Source organism: Coffea eugenioides, chromosome 10, assembly GCF_003713205.1.
Source record: "Coffea eugenioides isolate CCC68of chromosome 10, Ceug_1.0, whole genome shotgun sequence".
Classification (NCBI taxonomy): domain Eukaryota; kingdom Viridiplantae; phylum Streptophyta; class Magnoliopsida; order Gentianales; family Rubiaceae; genus Coffea; species Coffea eugenioides.
In genome coordinates, this window is record NC_040044.1 from 3184257 (window position 1) to 3206971 (window position 22715).

Below are 22715 nucleotides of genomic sequence, written 5' to 3' on the forward strand. Positions count from 1 at the left end.
AAAACGAGAGGAGAACAGAAGGGAGGCGGCGGAGAGATCAAAAAGTACAGAAAACAGAGAGAAAAAAGGAAAGAAAAGGTGAAAAAAAGGAAAAAGATTTTTTGCAGAAAATTTGTGGGAAAAGGCTGATTATACAGCCATATTTCAGAGCATTTTTCTCTTTTATTATAGCTTCTGTTGAGGAACTTTGAATTTTTCTACCATCTATGTAGCTAGGGGAAGAACTTTTGTTCAGAACTTTTGTCGAAAAAACGATTGGAAAGTTTTCGAATCTGGCCTCAAACTTGCCGTCTCATCATCCCTAGTTTCACTACCCTCTTGCTGGAACTTTCATAATCGACCTTCCATTTGCGTTCTCTCGGTTCTAGTTTGGTTTAAAGCTTCATCAGGTATTCCTCTAACTGTTTTTAGTTTGATTCGATAGTCATGCAAGCTATTTGGATGAATTTATGGGGTTTTCATGTTTAAAGAACTTAGATCTCATACATCTTCATGATTATGCGTTTTTTGGATCGTTTTGATGCTTGATTAAGTTCAATGTGATGTAAGATTCATGTTTATGTAAAAATTGGGGGTTAAAAGGTTGGGAAACGCGATTTCGGCTAAATCAGGCCAAGTTGGCTGGAAATTTTCCAGTTTCCGGCGAGTCATACCCGTCGGAAGTTTTTGATATATTCTCTTCTATGTTTGTTCCAATTATTTTCGTTTCGTCCTATTATGTTTGATCCATCTGGGTTGGTTAATATTAAGAAAAACTTGTTTTTGGGTTAAATCATTGGGCTAAGAAGCTTATTGTATGCGGGGTTTGTATGTGGGCTTGAGGAGATAGAGCCTATGTGTTTTAGTTGGGTTTGCTAGGATAAAACAATAGGCTAGCCCGTATGTTTCTCACCGGATTTTTGTTGGATTTTAGAGGATTTGGCCCAACCGAAATAAGGAAATTGATTGAATGATAGCCCAAAACCATTCTCTGGTCAAACCAGATCCAGAAATTGCGCATCAGTCCCTATACTTTTGAGTAATTATATTATGACCCTAAAATTTTTTGATTACTTTCAATTAGTTCTCTAATTTAATTGCAAATAAGTCCCTAAACTTTAATTTTTTCAATTTGACCATTAAATTTTGTAATAATTATAATTTAGCCCCAAAAATTTCTTATTTTTTTGCAATTAAGTCCCTAGTAGTATTGATTTCTTAAATATGCGTTTTCTTTCTTCTTTAGTTGTTAGTTATACTTCATTTAAGTGCTTTAATTTGTAGATTTCATGATTATTTCCATTGCTTTATAATTAAATTGATGCCTTAATCATTTTGTACATTTTGGAGCATAAATAGAGCCAATTTCACCCCCATTTAATCACTACTTCAAGGGAGGTATTCTCTTTAATTATTTTAAACTCCTTTTATGTGCTCCAACGTGTTTTATGTGCAATTACATATTTGAGTGTTTTTCTTTTATTTATTATTATTATTTATTATTATTATTCATTTTAAATTTCATTTATTTTATTTAATTTTTGATAATTTGAGAGGCATTAAAATGCCAAATTGTAATAGATAGGTGCTCAAGGCATGTGTTTAGGTAGCCTATGTAATAGATAGGTTTTAATTTTTGCTAAAATGTATTTAGTTAGATAAATGTAATAGTTAGGGCATTATTTTTTAAGAATTCCCCCTTAGATTGTAGTTAGAACCCCAAATATAATAGTTAGGTCCTCATGTGTGTTTGTTTGCTTGTGTGCTTGCATGCCTATGTATTTACGTGTTTTACTCGCTTTCTTAGGAGGCTTGCATCTAGATATTATGTTTACGTGCTATGTGCTCTATGTACTTGCTTTAATTATACTTTATATGATTTATTTAATTACAATAAATGCATGATGTTACCACGCTAGTCCAACGCTAATTGTGGTCATTCTCCCTGATTTCTCACTAGTCCAACGCTAGTAGAGACTTGTAGAAATGGGTTAGGCCAATGCTAGACCTTTTAGGCCGTCCACGCGCTAGAATCACATACTTGCGTGACAATCATTACATTTCATGCATATTTTCTACTTTTTAGGATCTTTACCATTTTACATGATATTTCCTCTATATGTATATCCCTTATCCCTATGTGCGAAACATGACATTTAGATTTGCATTCTATTTAAGAAAAATTAGAAATAGGTTAGCGCATTTGCTTGATTAGGTTAGGGGGTAACCTTCAAATATGAGAAATGGACGAGTATGATTTCTAGGCCTTAACACGCTCGTATCTCCTCTATAAAAAGGAAAATTGAGTTACAAATCTTAGTCCCCGTACCCGTTATGTTGCATTCCTCTTTTTAGGTCACGTATATTTATATATTATAATTTTTCTTTCTTTTCTTCGAGTCTCACTCTTTGCATATTCGTGACCACTTCAAGAATCATTTTGGGCATCACAATTAATGTGATTTGCACCAATTAATATTTGAAGAGATATTTCGACCTCTCGATATTCATTAGGTCTAGGTTTGCATCCATATAGTAACATCCAAATGTGATAAATTTATAGGTTAAATTAAGAAAATTTTCGACTAAATCACACAACTAGCCTTGGCTAGGTTGAAAAAGTGTCTTGGATTTTATCCTTGCCTTCCCTTTCTTCAACCGTGACTCCTGAGCCCTTTTCTTTTATTTTTTGAAGACTTGGAGTCGCCTAAAAAGGGTTTTCTCTATTTTTTATTTAAAAATTTATTTTTAGGTGACTTGGTACACCTTAATTCAATACCAAGTGGCGACTCCTATTTTTTTCTTAAAAACCCTTTTTACACTATTATTTTGGGCAAAAATCGTCGCACTTTTAAGTCCCATTTTAGACCCTTTTTCTTTATTTATTCTCTAAAAATCAAAACTCATTTTTCACTCAAAATTAATCAAAAATTCATTTTTATAACTGGTAATTTTATTTTTCTTTAAAAAAATGGGCCGCGACAGCTAGCGACTCCACTGGGGACGTTTAAAGAGTCCAAACACTTAATTTAGTCGATTATTTTCTTTATTTAACTTTTCTACCTATCACATTAGGATGATTAGGTAGCATTTTTCTTTTACCTTTTCTTTTTCCTTCTTTTTAGGGTTTTTGCATTTTCACACATGTAATCGTCTCTCTATACCCTCATATGCGATGATTTGTTTATTTACTTTCATTCATTTATGTTTATATGCTTGTATTGCGCTTGCATCTTGGGTGGGGGGAATATCAGCTTAGAGCCTTCGCGTGTGTTTTAATTATAATCCCTCCCATCAAAAGGAAGCACCTCATACGTGCATGCATTACTTTACCCTATTTTTATTTTTTTCGTGGGCGCCATCCCACATTTCGTTATAGGATTAAGGTCGATTTCCTTATGTAGGCGGATGGTGTGCTATGCGCCCATAGCGATGCCTAATGAATCACTCAAGTCACCGACCTTGGGATTGATGACCCTTCGCCTCTTGGTCTGAAGGCTTGGGAGCCTGAAACCTTATCAAGTTTAGATGCATTAGTGAGCCCAACCTCATGCATCCATATTAGAAATTGCCTAGAATAGAGTCAACCTTACCTGAATAGGAACACCAAGCACGAGGGGAGGGATTCTACCCCTCTTTCTTTATTTTCCATTTTTTGTATCATTTTCTTGCTCTAACTTGTTATGTGTTATTTGTTGTACTAACCTCTCTTTGTTTTCTCTTATTGTGCATCACCAACTTTAGACAATAAGAGTTCTGGCATGGTACTCTTTTAAGAACCCATCTAATTAGATAGTTTATTGCACGTCTAAATTACAAGTTATTGCATTTTAATGCCATAATATTGCACTTCATTTTAAGCCTACCCTGGCATATGAAAAGGGTTCCTTTAAGTCACGTTTAATTCCTGTTATAGCATATTTACTTGTTTTAATAAACTGGCATCATGCATCAACCATAGAGGGAATGCTGCATAGGGAATCCCACGTTAGAAATAAACCACCCTGTGTCTCGGATATGTAATCCAATGAGACTTGCACGTTTATATTTCTTGTACCGTCCAAAGGGGTAGTGCACGAGTTAAGGTAGGATCCGATCTTGTCCATGATATTGGCATCGAAGATGATAGTGCAACTTTTGCACATTAGAATATGAGCATCTAACAATTATCTTTTGGCCATTTTATCACAGTTGGTAAAATTTCCTGGCATAAAGGATATTAAGTTGAAGAAATTCACAAATGATTCCTCATTATTGAAATGATAAATATATAGAGGCCAAATCCTGATTTTGGAAGGTGATAGGTTGCAATTTTATCATTTATTTTATAATTAATTTCCCTTATTACTTTACCAAATGTGGATTAATTGTCAGATTCTACTCACCTTTGGAAATTTGTATTTATTACAGGGAGTGGAAAAAAAATATCATCACAAGGTGCCCATTTGACGGTTATCGGGAAAATAGTTTTAGCACCAGTCAACAAGGCGGAGAATAATTCAACTCTGCTTTCTTATACCATGGGCAAATACGACATCCAGGGACACTTAGATTGGAACTTTTCTTCTTTTGGTAGTTTCCGAAGAGAGTGGAGATCAAGAACGACTAGGAGTCTTCCTTTTTCCTCTGGAGAGCCGCATAGGAGATTAGTAGGAATTAGGTAGAAAAGAAATGGCAGTCAATTTTGACTCCTTTTTGGCTTTGGAAAATTTCGTCTTTTAGTGGCCTGGAGTCCATGTATGTTTGACTGAGATAGAAACCAATTAGTCATCTTTTGGACTTGGTAGTTTTCCCACTTATTCTGATTCCATCGTTTCTTCCTCTTGAATTGAGGACAATGTATGCCGCACCTGTTTCTACAATTTCGCGTGGGTTCTCCTCAACGAGGATGAATTAAATCCTTTTTTCTAGTTAAGGAACAACGGAGGCTTCAGTTCATCTAAAAATTGTGAGATCGAATTAATTTTATTTATTCCTCTTATTTACTGGTATTTGCATATTCTCTGATTGTAGTTCTTATGGTTGTTTTATTAATTGAGTATCTTGGGTCTGGACGTTGAATTAATTTAGCAACCTAATAACAATTGAAGTATTGAATTCGTAATTGTTCGATTACTCTAAAATAGTGGCAACTGACAGGATTAGATTTGTGTCAGGGGAATACGCAGGCTAATCTAAAATAACCCTGGTAGTGTGTTATTTGGTTAGAATAGGGCTCATCTAATACGTAAGGCAATTGAAAAATTAAATCTTACGGGCGTACCTAAAATTATTTCTCGATTAGAGTAGTAATTGACGAGCGTATCTCAGTCATCGACACAGTAAGGAGGAGTTGACTGTCATCGCTTGTTTGGCAGTTATAACTTATTTATTAGTTAATAATTGGAATTACCTTTGCATCAATGATCAATTAGTTGAACTATTGCCGAAGTTATTCCTTGGCTAGAGCTTAATTATTGTTAATTTGGTTTTAATAATTTGACATTTAATTTTTAGTTGGTTATTTATTTTTATTCAAACCGTTTAATTATTACCATTGCTATAAAAAAAACTCCCCATTGTTAGTTTGAACTTCAAAAGAGACAAATATCCCCAATCCCTGTGGATTCGACCCTGCTTATCATTATCTACAGAAATTATATTTTGGGCAGGTATTTATTATTGCACAAACTTCGACAACTTGTCCATTTTTGGCCCCGTTGTCAAGGACTGGCGTTAGTTTATTTGTTTCTTTTTAAGTTCATTTTTATTCTAATTTTCTGATACTTCTCTAGTGTATGTCTCGTTCTTCTCGTACAGGTGAATTGATTTTTGACCTTGAGGTAGAGAAGACCGCGCGAAGAACACGAAGAGAGTCCATACAACTCAGAGAGGAGCAATCTAGTGTTACATTTCAGAGACTTGATCCGGAAGTTGAAGCAACAAATTCGCTTGGCGATACTTCGAGTGATCCGGATCAAGAAGAAGTTACTATGGCTAATGTACGAACACTAAGGGAGTTGACTGCTCTTGATTTAAATCAGCAGCCCTTATTCATTACTTTTCGTATTTAAATGATAACACACTTTTGAGTTAAAATCTGACCTGATTCATCTTTTACCATCTTCCCATAGTTTATTAGATGAGGAGCCTCATAAACACTTGCAAGAATTCAATGTTGTTTGCAACAGTATGAAGCCCCAAAATATTACGGAAGAATAAATAAAAATAAGGGCATTCCCCTACTCACTCAAGGACTCGGCAAAGGACTGGTTGTACTACCTACCTCCAGGTAGTATCACCACTTAGGAGCAGTTGAAGAAAAATTCTTGAAAAAATATTTTCCTGCATCTCGAGCTGCTAGTCTGAGGAAGGAGATATACGACATCAAGCAACACTCAGGCGAGTCTTTTTATGAGTACTGGGAGAGGTTCAAAAAGTTGTGCATCAAGTGCTCTCAGCACCAAATAAGTGAGCAACTGCTCATTCAGTATTTCTATAAGGGATTACTCTTCAGAGATAGAAACATAATCGATGTTGCAAGTGGAGGAGCGTTGGTGAACAAGACTCCCCGAGAAGCATGGGAGTTGATTGAAGGGATGGCGGAGAATTTACAACAGTTTAGTTCAAGAGAGGATGGCCCGATGCATAGAGTGAATGAGGTAGAAATATCCTCTATTCAACAGCAACTCTCTGAATTGACATCTTTCGTGTGACAACTGACTGTGGGAAATGCTCTACAAGCCAAAGTATGTGGGATTTGCACTGTCTTGGGTCATTCTACGGAGATATGTCCGCTGATTTAAGAAGAAAATGAGAATTGATGGCTAGTACTATGTAACATCAGCAAAAGACGGACTCCAAACTACCGAACACAAGAAATCAAATGAACTAGATGCAAGCAATGCAAAATCAGATGAATCAGATGGCAGTATCAATCGACCGTTTGGAATCTCAGGTTTATGAAAAATTATCGTCTCAACCTGAACTGAACCTGAAGAATGTAAGTGCAATGACCTTAAGGAGCGGGAAGGAAATTCAGGAACCCAAACTCGTGATTTCGAAGGATAAAAATGAAGATCGAATTGAAAAAGAGCTTGAGGAGGAAGGAATGAGAAATGTAAATCCAAAGGTAATTCCTGATTCTATAATTAAAGTTGAAACTAACTCACCGCCTTTTCCGAGCAGGTTAGAGAAATCAAAGAAGCAAGATAAGGAAAATGAGATTCTAGAGGTGTTACGAAAGATGGCAATCAATATCTCTTTGTTGGACGCGATCAAACAAGTGCCAAAATACGCTAAATTCTTGAAAAACTTGTGCGTCAACAAGAATAAGTTGAGGGGGGATGAACAGATTGTGGTAGGTGAGAACGTTTCAACGATTTTACAAAGGAAACTACCACCTAAATGCGGAGATCCAGATATGTTTACTATCCCCTGTAAGATTGGACATTCTAAAATTAAAAATTCCATACTAGATTTAGGGGGATTCAATTAATGTGATGCCTAAATCAATCTATGATTTCCTAAATTTAGGACCTTTAAAAGAAACAGGGATAATAATTCAATTCGCTGATCGTACATTTGTTTATTCGGATAGGGTAGTTGAGGATGTTTTAGTGCAAGTAGATGAATTAATTTTTTCTGCTAATTTTTTTGTGCTTTACATGGATGATAGAAGTGCCCCAAATCCATCACCCATTATATTAGGAAGGCCATTCTTGAGTACTGTCTAAACCAAGATTGATGTTAGTAAGGGTACTTTCACAATGAAATTTGATGGAGAAATAGTCCACTTTAATATTTTTAATACAATGAAACATCCGGTTAATTCTCATTCTGTGTTTGCTATTCATGCCACTAATCGCTCTGTACAACAATTTTCTGAATTTGCTTGTAGGGGTAAATTCAAAGTTGCTGCGAACAAATATCATGGGATGAAAGTACTTTATAAGGTGAAAATGAGTAGAAAATTAAGGAAGAAGGCTGCACTCAATGGCTATTTGGATCCCAAAAGAAGGCCACTAATTACAAGGAAAATTGAATTACATTCGGATTGAAGAGTGGTGTTTAATGTCTAACCAAAGACGTTAAAGAAAGGCACTTATTGGGAGGCAATCCAATTTTTTTAGTTGCTTGTTCAGTTTTATTTGATAGTTTCAATATGTTTTCTTAGAGTTTTTCCAGATTTCTGGTTTAATTTTTCGTTTTTGATGATTAGTACGTGTCCCCCTGACATGATGCGCCCGCGTCAATAATACGCGAGGTAAAGTACAACTCCCAAGTCATTCGTCAGGAGGGTTTCCACCGTCATGACGCGCCTACGTCGAGTTGCCTGGAGAGCTCTTCCTTCGATCCTGGAGCGGACTGATTGACATGACGCGCCCGCGTCAACAAGGTGCGTGGTAACTTCTATTTCAACGACTCTTCATCAGAAAGGTTCTGGCCGTCATGACGCGCCAGTGTCACCAGGGCGCGTGATAATGCACAATTTTTCAAGACATTTATCAAAAGTCTTGCCTTCATGATGTGCCCACGTCATGTTTGAGGGAAAGGTATGTTAAAAAAAATTGAAACTTATTTTCTTTTTCTCCTTCTTTCTTTCTGTTTTCATCCTTTCTTCTTCCCTATTTCCCTTGGTTCCCTCTCGGCTGCAACCAACAGAGCCGTCGTCATCCTCCTCATCGCAACCACCAACGCACAGCGCCGCTGTCTTCATTGACCCACGACGGCCGAAAGCCACCAAGTCCACGCGCCGCCGCGACTTTCCTTCTGCCCGCAGTCTACCCCGCTGTGCTCAACACCCTAGCATCGTTCCTGTCCGCTGTCGCAACTGTTCGACAGCACCGCCTCCAGCAACTGCTGGTCGCTCGCTGCCATTACTCCACCAGAGGGGCCACCACAACCGTTCGAAACCCTCCACCATGTATTTAGGGAAGTTTCATTGTCTTCTTTGCTTTATTTGCTCTATTACCTCCATTGAGAATAATGTCGGATTTAGGTATGGGAGGAGGACAGCTGTGGTACTAATATTTCTAGTTTTTTTTGTTTTTTCTAGCTTTTTAGTTATTTTTCCGTTATTTTTTTCTTTGTTATTTGTGTATTTTTCATTTATTTTTTTTTTACTTTTATTAGTGCTCAGGTCTTCTGTGACTACCAAGGTTTGATGATGGTTGTTGATTCTATTTCTACTATTATCAAGTTTTAGTAATAAAAGTATATCGAGTTAATTTGATTGAGTCCAAATATATCTCTTTGGTGAATATCGATGATTTGTGACCCCCTGTAATTTCTGGTTAATTTTTCTAGGCATAAGGAATAACTGTTTGGCATTTTCATGTCAATTGGTTTAGTTATTAACTTTAGTTCTCCATATTTGAAGAAATAGGGCTAGCTGCTATTTTTTGTGTTATTTTGAGTTATTTTGTTGCCTGATCGTGAATAAAAGTTGGTTGTACTCCGCTAGTTATTACTGCTGAGTAACCGAGGGTCTTCACCAAAAGTGTCGATTCTCGCGTTAAAAAGTAGTAATTTCTATGAGTACGTGGCCGTATAGTGAAAGGAGCTGAGCAACCGGGCTCCTTCTTCTGACAAATGTTGGACTTCGCGTCAAAAGACTCTAATGGTTAGGGACTAAGGCTATTACTACTATTGAAATGAAAAAGAAAAAAAATAGAAAAATAGAAAAGCGTGATAAAAAGGTGAAGGTTGTGTCAATATGTGATTAAAGTCAGTTTGTCGATTTGTGGATTTAATGTTGAGATTTTGGTTAATAGTTGGACTATTTGCTGATAAATGTTGAGCGACCATTCCTTTTTCTTAGATTAGTTTGCCTTAAATTGGAGGGATCCGCGGTTTAGAAGTTAACCGGGGTGATGTTTCTTAGATCTTGGCTATTGATACTTGATAGATGTTTTTCTTGGTATCTTGGCAATAAGGTAGATGGAGCAATAGCCATTATCAAATATTGGTGTTTGTTTGCTGTTCTCATACTTGAGGACAAGCATGGTTTAGGTGTGGGGAAAATTGATAGGTTGTAATTTTATCATTTATTTTATAATTAATTTTCACTATTACCTTACTAAATGGGGATTAATTGTCAAATTCTACTCACCTTTGAAAATTTGTATTTATTACAGGGAGTGGAACAAAAATACCATCACAAGGTGCCAATTTGACGGTTATCAGGAAAAGAGTTTTAGCACCAGTCAACAAGGTGGAGAATAATTCAACTCTGCTTCCTTATTCATGGGCAAATACGGCATCCAGGGACACTTAGATTGGAACTTTTCTTCTTTTGGTAGTTTTCGAAGAGAGTGGAGATCAAGAACGACTAGGAGTCTTCCTTTTTCCTCTGGAGAGCCGCATAAGAGATGTAGTAGGAATTAGGTAGAAAAGAAAGGGCAGTCAATTTTGACTCCATTTTGGCTTTGGACAATTTCATCTTTTAGTGCCCTGCAGTCCACGTATGTTAGACTGAGGTAGGAACCAATTAGTCATCTTTTGGACTTGGTAGTTTTTCCACTTATTCTGATTCCATTATTTCTTCCTCTCGAATTGAGGACATATATGCCGCACCTGTTTCTACAATGTCCCCTGGGTTCACCTCAACGGGGATGAACTAAATCCTTTTTTCTAATCAAGGAACAACGGAGGCTTTCGTTTATCTAAAAATTGCGAGATCGAATTAATTTTATTTATTCCTCTTATTTACTGATATTTGCATATTCTCTGATTGTAGTGTTTATGGTTATTTTATTAATTGAGTATCTTGGCCCCGGACATGGAATTAATTTAGCAACCTAATGTCAATTGGAGTATTGAATCCGTAATTGTTCGATTATTCTAAAATAGTGGCAACTGACAGGATTAGTTTTGTGTCAGAGAAATACACAGGTTAATCTAAAATAACCCTGATAGTGTATTATTTGGTTAGAATAGAGCTCCTCTAATACGTAAGGCAATTGGGAAATTAAATCTTACTAGCGTATCTAAGATTATTTCTCGATTAGAGTAATAATTGACGGGAGTACCTCAGTCATCGACACAGTAAGGAGGAGTTGACTGTCATCGCTTGTTTGGTAGCTATAACTTATTTATTAGTTAATAATTGGAATTACCTTTACATCGATGATCAATTAGTTGAACCATTGCCGAAGTTATTCATTGGCTAGAACTTAATTATTGTTAATTTGATTTTAATAATTTAACATTTAATTTTTAGTTGGTTATTTATTTTTATTCAAACCGTTTAATTATTACAATTGCTATAAAAAAACCCCCCATTGTTAGTTTGAACTTCAAAAGACATAAATATCCCTAGTTCCTGTGAATTCGATCCTACTTATCACTATCTACAGAAAATTATATTTCGGTTCAGCAGGTATTTATTATTGCACAGGTTTTGACAACTTGTCAGAAGGCTCATAGGCTAATGCATTGCAATGAAATTTGTAAAATTTTGAGACTACCGATGGACGGACAATTCAGTCAATTTTTGAATAAACCGTCAATTCCATCCAATCCATTTTACTAGTTTATTCACTTTTAGGGTAATACAGTCGATTTTCGAATAAATCATCAATTCCATCCAATCCATTCGACCAATTTTTTCACTTTTGAATAAATCATCAATTTCATCCAATCCATTTGATCAAGTTATCCATTTTTAGGACAATCCAATCAATTTTTTGAATAAACCATCAATTTCATGAGATTTATTTGATCAATTTATTCTCTTTTAAGGTTTCGATCTATGGTTCATTGAAAACCTAGTCGAGATATTGCAATCCTTTCAAAAATAGGTTCTTTCGCACTAAATTGATTTGTTAATATCAATTTATGTGTCAATCAAAATAATCAATCCATTCGGATTTTGTTCTCAATTTGTTAGGGCAATTTGTTCTCAATTTTTTCTGTCAAATTCTTTTCTCTCTGATAAGAGTTTATTTTACGTATTTTTAAGTGCATTTTATTAGTTAATTTTGAGTTGATTATTTAGTTTTATAAATAAAATAAAGAGGTTTTTGGTAAAATTATATATTTTTGGTAAAAGTGGATAATATTGCATTTCTATTGATTTTAATGGTAAAAACTTCATTTTTATGCAGGAATGATGATTCAATCACCAAAGGATGTCAAATGAGGTAAAAAATAGAGATTTGGTGATGAATTCAAGTGGCAACAAGAAGAATGAAGTGAAAAATGTTCAAGTGAGGAAATGCAATACAAGTCAGTTTTGACACTCTTCAGTATTTTGACCATATCTGGAGCTACACTTATCGGATTGAGGTGATCTTTATACCATTTTAAAGCTAAGAAAGAGACCTACAATTCGTATGAAGACATCGAAATCCATTTCTGCCATCTTCATGGGCAAAACGTTGGAATACAGAAGCTGCATTCTGTGGTCGGAAGTTAAAACAGAGGTTTGAACAGGTGACAGTATTTCGATCATATCTCAGGCTACAATGCTCCGATTTGGATGATTCTTGAAGCATTGGAAAGCTAACTCAAAGGGCTACAACTTTTGTGTTTTGCACAAAAGCTAGTTTGGCCTTTATCATGGAGAAAATCGCAGTTGAAATAAGGCCAGAGTGAAAACGCGAGTAGAAAAAACGCGAGTTTATACCGCGTTTTGTGTAGGCGCGTTTTATAGCCGAAATTCTGCAATTTGACTCAGTCAATTCTCTTGTATGCATACCACTTTCCAGCTATAAGATGCAAGGGAATTCGGTGCACATGCTTCTGCAATAAAAGAGAAGACCAAATGAGTGTGGACAAAAGGAAACATCATATCTTTGACTTCTTTTTACAAAATCTGAGTGGAGGAAATTATGAAGTGAGAGGAATGGAATTTCTACCACCTTTTATGCAGAAATACAGGGGAGAAGCCTGGATGACCAGAGGTAGCTAGTTTTCCTTCTTGCAACAAGTTTTCTCTCTAGTTAAGAGTTCTTAGAGAAGCATTTTAGAGTTTTCACTTGTAATCATATTGTGCAAGAACATAGCAGGAATTGGAGAGCTTCACCTTCAATTGGCTAAGCTTTCTTTTATCTTTCTTATACTTGTACTTTATGATGTTTTGCAGTAATAAACTTGTGAATTTGATTGTTAAATCATTCATGAGTAGCTAAACTCCTTCATCTAGGGAGTAGATGAAACTTATGGCTAAATAATACTAATTGAATGTGATTTACACTTGTTATATCTTGAGTTAACTTGTCTACTTGTGTAGCTGTGATTTCTTGTTATTGATTGATCACCAATAGCATGTTTATAGTGTTATTATTCAATGAGAATTGGTAATAACAATTGAAACACATGAGTAGTGCTTGAGTTGTATGTTCATGAAAATAGAGATACACTTAGGTGGATTATTGAGCATTTCATGAAATAAAACGGAGTAGTAGTAGTATTTCACCATGAAAATAGGGAAATCTATATTGCTCTAATCCATTTCATCATGAAAATGAGACTTGGTAATCTTGGAAATAAATCTCTGGTTAAGCAAGAATAATAGCAAGAAGTAAATCCATTCATTTGTGTAGTTTATGCCATAAGTGGAATCTACATCCCTAGAATCTTCATTAAGTGAAATTTCTCTATTTGCATTCAGCATTTGTTAAACTAGATTTGTATATCAGATTTGTAGATTACAGGCATTAGACTTTCTCTGCTCAAAAATTAATTGTAAGTCTAAATAATAGAGAGAACAGGGGCTTAGTAATTGTTTAAATTGCTCCTCGTGGGATCGACCCGATACGCATCTTGTACTAAAATTGCGACCTGTATACTTGCAGTCCAACGGGTGTAAAATCGGAATTAAACTTGCACTTAAAGTGAAAATCCGTCAAGTTTTTGGCGCCGTTGCCGGGGAGCGGCAATATTAGGGCCTAGTCATCTCTATTAATTTAGACATTTTCATTGTTTTTATCCAAGTTGTTGAATTAAAACTACAAAAATTTCTCTTATTTTTATTTGTAGTGCATGCACCGATCAAATAGAGAAGTTGGACATTTTGATCCTGAAATTGAAAGAACATTGCGGAGACAAAGGAGGAATACACTGCATCAAGAGGAACAAGAGGTTTGGCAGCCAATAGAAGATATCTTGATAGAATTACCATTTGAAGAAGAAATGGCTGAAAATGACCTAAATAGGCGAGTTCTGCGAGATTTTACTATACCGGGAACACAAGGTTCACAAACGAGCATAGCAAGGCCTGCGGTAAATGCTAACAACTTTGAGATTAAACCATCACTTATCCAAATGGTTCAACAATCTCAATTTGGAGGTAATGCAGTAGAAGATCCTAATACACACTTAGCTACATTCTTGGAAATTTGTGATACAATTAAAATGAATGGAGTTAGTGATGATGCTATAAGGCTAAGATTGTTCCCATTTTCATTAAGAGATAAGGCCAAACTTTGGCTACACTCTCATGCTCCCAATACTTTCACTGGATGGGATGAATTATCAAGAGCATTCTTAAATAAGTATTTTCCACCAGGTAAGACTGCTAAGCTTAGAATGGATATCACTAGTTTTAGCCAATTGGAAGGTGAATCATTATATGAGGCATGGGAAAGGTTTAGAGATTTGCTTCGGAAATGTCCACATCATGGACTGCCGGAGTGGTTAATCATACAAACCTTTTATAATGGTTTATCTTTCTCCACTAAAACTATTATTGATGCAGCTGCAGGTGGAGCTTTAATGGGAAAAACACCCCAAGAAGCTCATAATTTGATAGAAGAAATGGCAGCAAATAACTATCAATGGGCCAATGAGAGAGGTAATACAAGACGTCACGCAGGTATGATAGAAATGGACACTCTCAATATGCTGAGTGTTCAAATGAATAATGTGATGAAATTGCTAAGTAGACAAGGTCCAAGTTCATCTAATGCACATGTAGCATGCTGTTCTGTATGTGGAGGTGAACATGATACTAATGAGTGTGTCGATTCTGAACAGGTACAATTCGTCAATAATTACAATCGTAATGCTCAAAATAACCCCTACTCGAATACTTACAATCCGGGATGGAGAAATCATCCAAACTTCGGATGGAAGGATCAAGGAAATCAACAAAGGCCAACCAATCCGCCGGGATTTCAACCAAGGCAACCACAGGCTGAAACTAAACCAAGTTGGGAGATCGCGGTGGAAAAACTTGCTACGGTGACTTCGGACAGATTTGAACGAGTAGAAGGGAGACTGGATCAACTCACTACAATGTACAGGAATGTAGAGGTCCAAATTGGTCAAATTGCTAGTTCTTTGAATAATCGAAATCAAGGAGAATTACCTAGCAAAACAGAGGTCAATCCTAAGGAGCAGGTGCAAGCCATTACTCTTCGTAGTGGTAGACAATTAGAAGATCCTCCAGTGAAGGAAGTTGAGAAAGATGAGAATGAAAAACAAGAAGAAAAGCAGAGGAACCAAGAGGCGATTGTGGAGGAAAATAGGCGGGAGAATCCAAGAGAAAAGCAACCATCATCTTCCACTACCATTCCAATACCCCCTGCGGTTCCATTTCCACAAAGATTAAAGCAAAATAAGTTTGATAAAGATTTTGAAAAATTTGTTAAACTTTTCAAACAATTGCACATTAACATTCCTTTTGCCGATGCTATTTTGCAGATTCCATCTTATGCGAAATTTCTCAAGGAAATCATGACTAGAAAAAGAAAGTTGGAAGACTGCGAAACAATAGCATTAACGGAGGAATGTAGTGCAATTATTCAAAATAAGCTACCACCGAAGTTGAAAGATCCGGGGAGTTTTTCTATACCTTGCACCATAGGTAACGTTGATTTTTCTAAGGCATTGTGTGATCTTGGTGCTAGTGTATCATTAATACCTTTAACGGTGGCTAGACAATTGGGTTTGCATGAGCTTAAACGCACTAATATCACTTTGCAACTAGCGGATCGGTCTATTAGATATCCATTGGGAGTGTTGGAGAATGTATTGATAAAAGTTCAAAAATTTATCATTCCAGTGGATTTTGTGGTATTAGATATGGAAGAAGATATATCTATGCCAATTATTCTAGGTAGACCATTTCTAGCTACTGCAGGTACTATTATTGATGTAAAAAATGGCAAACTTAAGTTTCAAGTAGGTGAAGAAGAGGTAGAATTTAATTTGAATGAAATGGAAAAATACCCTTCTTTTACCGATCATGCTTATTCTATTGGCACAATTGATAAACTAACCCAAGAGATGAGTCAAGTCAACTTTGACTTAGATCCTCTTGAGTATTGTTTAATGAGTTTAGGTAAGCAAGAAGATGTTTGTGAAGAAATTGAAGAATTGGCCAAATACTTGGATTTTCAAGCACCTTATAAAAGGGGTAATTTGTATGAAAGTCTTGGCCAAGGAAAAGGGTTTTCACAACCTTCAGAAATTGAACCTCCAAAGTTAGAGCTCAAGCCACTTCCGACTCATCTAAGGTATGAATTTCTTGGAGAAAATAAAACTTTACCTGTAATTGTTAGTGCTGACCTTGATGATGAACAGTGTGCAAAGTTGTTACGAGTTCTAAGAAGGCGTAAGAAGGCAATTGGATGGACAATTTCAGACATTAAAGGTATAAGTCCTTCTATATGCATGCATCGAATTTTATTGGAGAACGGTTGCAAACCAGTGGTGGAAACACAAAGAAGACTCAATCCAAACATGAAAGAGGTGGTAAGAAATGAAATTCTTAAATGGCTTGACGCAGGTATAGTTTTTTTTATCTCCGATAGTGTTTGGATTAGTCCAATTCATGTGGTACCAAAGAAAGGTGGAATGACTACAATCGTGGGTAAAAATGATGAATTAATTCCATCTAGACTTGTGGTAGGGTGGAGAGTGTGTATCGATTATCGTAAGTTAAATACGGTAACAAGAAAAGATCATTTTCCCCTACCATTTCTTGATCAATTATTGGAGCGAATAGCCGGATATGAATTTTACTGTTTTCTTGATGGTTTTTCAGGATATAATCAAATAGCTATAGCTCCAGAGGATCAAGAGAAGACCACATTTACATGTCCTTATGGCACTTTTGCCTTTAGAAGAATGCCATTTGGGTTATGCAATGCTCCCGCAACTTTTCAACGATGCATGATGGTTATTTTTTCTGATTATATTGAGAAAATTATGGAGATATTTATGGATGATTTTTCTGTGTATGGTTCATCTTTTGATCAGTGTCTTCATAATTTGGAATTGATTTTGCAGAGATGCGAGGAAACAAATCTTGTACTGAATTGGGAGAAATGTCATTTTATGGTAAAAGAAGGAATTGTCTTAGGACACAAGATTTCCTCCAAGGGAATTGAGGTGGATCAAGCCAAAATAGAAGTCATCGAAAAATTGCCACCCCCAAGCAATGTCAAGGGGATAAGGAGTTTTTTAGGACATGCTGGCTTTTATAGACGTTTTATTAAAGATTTTTCTAAAATAGTAAAGCCATTATGTGATTTATTATGTAAAGATTCTCCTTTTCAATTTGATGACAATTGTTTGGTTGCATTTGAAAGGTTGAAGAAGGAATTGATTTCGGCCCCAATTATAACTTCGCCTGATTGGTCACTACCATTTGAATTGATGTGTGATGCAAGTGATTATGCGGTTGGAGCAGTTTTGGGACAAAAGAAAGAAGGACGGTTGCACGTCATTTACTATGCTAGCAAGTTGTTAAATGAAGCACAACTCAATTATGCAACCACAGAAAAAGAGCTATTGGCAGTGATATTTGCTTTGGATAAATTTAGATCTTATCTAGTAGGATCTAAAGTTATTATATATACGGACCATGCGGCTCTTAAATATTTGTTACATAAAAAAGATGCAAAACCAAGACTAATTCGGTGGATTCTTTTATTGCAGGAATTTGATGTGGAAATAAAAGACAAAAAGGGAACAGAGAATCTAGTAGCGGATCATCTATCACGCCTAGAATATATTCCAGTCAAGGATCAAGTTCCTATTCAAGAGAATTTCCCGGATGAGTTTGTCCTAGCAATTATCAATTCTCCATGGTATGCTGATATTGCTAATTTTTTGGTAAGTGGAGAGATTCCAAAGGGAATTAATTACCATCAAAAGAAGAAATTCTTACATGATGTCAAAAGTTACTTTTGGGAGGAACCATTGCTGTATAAACATTGTGCCGATGGTATGGTACGTAGATGTATTCCCGAAAACGAGGTACATAATATTTTATATCATTGTCATAACCTTGAAACAGGTGGACATTTTAGCACCTCAAAAACTGTGGCAAAGGTATGGCAATCAGGGTTTTATTGGCCAACTATGTATCGAGATGTTCGGAAATATGTTAAAAGTTGTGATGCATGCCAAAGAACTGGAAATATATCTCGAAAGAATGAAATGCCCCTAACTACCTTCTTAGAAGTTGAATTATTTGATATATGGGGTATAGACTTTATGGGACCATTTCCAAGCTCTTTTAATAATAAGTACATCTTAGTAGCAGTGGATTATGTTTCTAAATGGGTAGAAGCAATCGCTTCACCTACTAATGACTCTAAGGTTGTACTCCGATTCCTTAAAAAGAATATTTTTTGTAGATTTGGTATACCTAAGGCCATAATAAGTGATGAAGGAAAACATTTTTGTAACAAACAACTGGATTCCTTATTGTTTAAATATGGCTGTAGGCACAAGACATCACTCCCGTACCATCCTCAAGCCAATGGACAAGCGGAGCTAGCTAATCGTGAGATAAAGCTCATTTTGGAGAAAACTGTGAATAAATCACGCAAGGATTGGGCTACAAAGCTAGATGACACACTATGGGCTTACCGAACGGCATTTAAGACTCCCTTAGGGATGTCGCCGTATCGTTTAGTCTATGGAAAAGCTTGTCACTTACCTGTAGAGATTGAACATAAAGCTTATTGGGCTATTAAAGCAATTAATATAGATTTTAATCTTGCAGGTGGAAGGAGATTACTTGAGTTGAGTGAATTGGAGGAACACCGGTTACATGCATATGAAAATGCCAAAATTTACAAAGAAAAGATCAAATATTGGCATGACAAGCACATTATTCCTAAACAATTTCAGGTAGGGCAAAAAGTGCTTTTATTCAATTCACGCCTGAGGTTATTTCCAGGAAAATTGAAGTCAAGGTGGTCTGGACCATTTGAAGTCACTCAAGTATTTCCCTATGGAGCGGTTGAAGTGGCAAATTCAAGAAATGAAAGGTTTAAGGTCAATGGACAACGAGTGAAACCCTACTTGGCAGGTGAAATCGTACCCAAAGGACTCATATGTCTTTTGGGCGACTCTTCTTCAAATTAAGAAACTGAATGTGTGAGTCGAGCCAACGACTATAAACAAAAGCGCTAAAAGGGGAGGCAACCCAATGTTTATGTTATATGTGTTAAATTGGTGTCATTTTGTGGTTTGAATAAGTGTTTTAGTTAATTTGTTGTTTTTGTGTGATAGGGTTGGCAAATGGAAGCAAGAATGACCATTTGAGGTGAAAAAGGCGAACTGTGATCAAACAACTCAACCCCTCGATTTGCGTTAAAGGTGTTTTTGATTCATTATAAAGGGGTAAAATGCATGTTTTTAATGTTTTACATTTGTTCCAGTGATTAAAATTGGCAAACAAATGATCTATGATGCATTTTGAGTCATTGAGGTACCTTTTGTAATTTTTCAAAAGTTGAAATTCTGCTAAAAATCGAAGCCGAAAACGCGTTTTCCAAGGAAACGCGACTATAAGTCGCGTTTCTCAGAATCGCGTTTTCAATTCTGCGCCTGCAGAACAGAAAACGCGCCTTTAAAACGCGACTTTAAGTCGCGTTTTAGAGGAAGTCGCGTTTTCACGCCTGAGCAAAACTGGAAAACGCGACACATATAAACGCGACTTTTAGTCGCGTTTTAATACGTAACCGCGTTTTAAATTCTGCGAGATTTGTGCAGAAAACGCGGATTTAAAAACGCGCGTTTAAGGCGCGTTTTTAGTCGCGTTTTCGGTTCATTTTTCTGCTTCAAAAACGCGATTTCCAGAACATTTCTTCACTTTTCCATTTTTCCAGCCGCGTTTTTCTTCTTCTCTTCTACCCAACTCACAAATCTTCATTTGTACTCCATAATCGTCTAAGCCGAATTGAAGATCATTTGGGCATTCATCCACCGCCCAATCGTGATGCAGAGGATGACGATGATGCCGAGGGGGATGACTGACTTGGCACACTGCAGAAGCTATCTTTAGTTGATGAACTTGCTTGCCTAATTATCTTAACTTGTGGAACTTAAGATGTTTAACTTCATTTTATATTTCTGTTTTCTATGTGGTAGGTACTTGTATTTTGACAGTGGTTCGTGATTAGTGGCTGATAAGGATCTCAGCCATTGACTTGGGGAGTACTTCTTTCTTTTCTTTTCTTCTTTTGTTTCATTTCTTCCCTACACATTGAGGACAATGTGTAATTTAAGTGTGGGGGGAGAAATATGTGTGATACTTGTGGTTTTAGTTGTGTTTGATATAATTCTTGTGCTTAAATGGTGTTTCTTGTGGTTGCTGGCAGGGAGTTTTAGTCCACTTTTAAGGGGAGATTCTGTCAAAATTTTTCCAAAACCTTATACATATATATGTTATTAACTATAATAAATAAATAAAATTTTGTCACTTATCCTTTTGAAATAAATATATGCGGTTTTGATACTTCTTTTCTTATGAAATTTGGAAATGATTTTTATGTGATTATAATTTTTACATTTATAGGAAAGTATATCTAGTAAAGTGGAGAAAATTATGCCTACATTTTGTATATTTGATGAAAATTCTTCTTTTTATCTAATTTTATAAGATAAGAAATTAATATGGTTAATAAGTGTCATACTCTTCTCATGATTACTCTTAGAGGGAATTTTATTATATATATACATCAAAAAAAAAGGGGTTATTCTACTCCAATGATTCTCGTACCGAGTAACCGGGGGTTGGCATCTACAAATGTCGACATTCGCGTAAAAAGGTACTTGAATTAAGAGTATGCAAAGCAACTTGAGTATGTGAAATGTTGAGTAACCGGGGATCTGCATCTAAAAATGTTGATCTTCGCGTCAAAAGGCATTTTTCACAACTTAAGTAATATTTAATCCTTAAAATATATATATATATATATATATATATATAAAAGTAAATTAAATCCCTCTTTAAGAAAAATAAGAAGTTGATCATGAGATTAGTTAGCATCTTTATTGACTATAGGAGTTGCTTGCTTGCGAAATTGGATAAAAATAAGAAGTTGAGTTGAATTGGTAAAATTATGGTATACTTGGCTCTTCTTTGCTTGATATTATGAGTACTTGAACTTAATGGAAAGATCACATAAGGTTATTTACCTTGATTCAAGGAAATGGAGTTGAAATACTACATATGTTTATTTTCAATTTTTGGATCATTGATGGTTGGAATTTCATATTGCTTGAGGACAAGCAATGATTCAAGTGTGGGGGTATTTGATAAGAGGTTATTTTACGTATTTTTAAGTGCATTTTATTAGTTAATTTTGAGTTGATTATTTAGTTTTATAAATAAAATAAAGAGGTTTTTGGTAAAATTATATATTTTTGGTAAAAGTGGATAATATTGCATTTCTATTGATTTTAATGGTAAAAACTTCATTTTTATGCAGGAATGATGATTCAATCACCAAAGGATGTCAAATGAGGTAAAAATAGAGATTTGGTGATGAATTCAAGTGGCAACAAGAAGAATGAAGTGAAAAACGTTCAAGTGAGGAAATGCAATACAAGTCAGTTTTGACACTCTTCAGTATTTTGACCATATCTGGAGCTACACATATCGAATTGAGGTGATCTTTATACCATTTTAAAGCTAAGAAAGAGACCTACAATTCGTATGAAGACATCGAAATCCATTTCTGCCATCTTCATGGGCAAAACGTTGGAATACAGAAGCTGCATTCTGTGGTCGGAAGTTAAAACAGAGGTTTGAACAGGTGACAGTATTTCGATCATATCTCAGGCTACAATGCTCCGATTTGGATGATTCTTGAAGCATTGGAAAGCTAACTCAAAGGGCTACAACTTTTGTGTTTTGCACAAAAGCTATTTTGGCCTTTATCATGGAGAAAATCGCAGTTGAAATAAGGCCAGAGTGAAAACGCGAGTAGAAAAAACGCGAGTTTATACCGCGTTTTGTGTAGGCGCGTTTTATAGCCGAAATTCTGCAATTTGACTCAGTCAATTCTCTTGTGTGCATACCACTTTCCAGCTATAAGATGCAAGGGAATTCGGTGCACATGCTTCTGCAATAAAAGAGAAGACCAAATGAGTGTGGACAAAAGGAAACATCATATCTTTGACTTCTTTTTACAAAATCTGAGTGGAGGAAATTATGAAGTGAGAGGAATGGAATTTCTACCACCTTTTATGCAGAAATACAGGGGAGAAGCCTGGAGGACCAGAAGTAGCTAGTTTTCCTTCTTGCAACAAGTTTTCTCTCTAGTTAAGAGTTCTTAGAGAAGCATTTTAGAGTTTTCACTTGTAATCATATTGTGCAAGAACATAGCAGGAATTGGAGAGCTTCACCTTCAATTGGCTAAGCTTTCTTTTATCTTTCTTATACTTGTACTTTATGATGTTTTGCAGTAATAAACTTGTGAATTTGATTGTTAAATCATTCATGAGTAGCTAAACTCCTTCATCTAGGGAGTAGATGAAACTTATGGCTAAATAATACTAAT

At 35.8% G+C, this 22715-nt stretch overlaps 1 non-coding gene across 1 annotated transcript; it reads right to left on the bottom strand.

Moving 5' to 3' along the window:
- Positions 1-14484: 14484 nt before the first annotated feature.
- Positions 14485-14591, bottom strand: LOC113750942. The gene has a single exon (XR_003464709.1). It is a non-coding gene; the product is annotated as a small nucleolar RNA R71 (small nucleolar RNA).
- Between the last annotated feature and the right edge of the window lie 8124 nt (positions 14592-22715).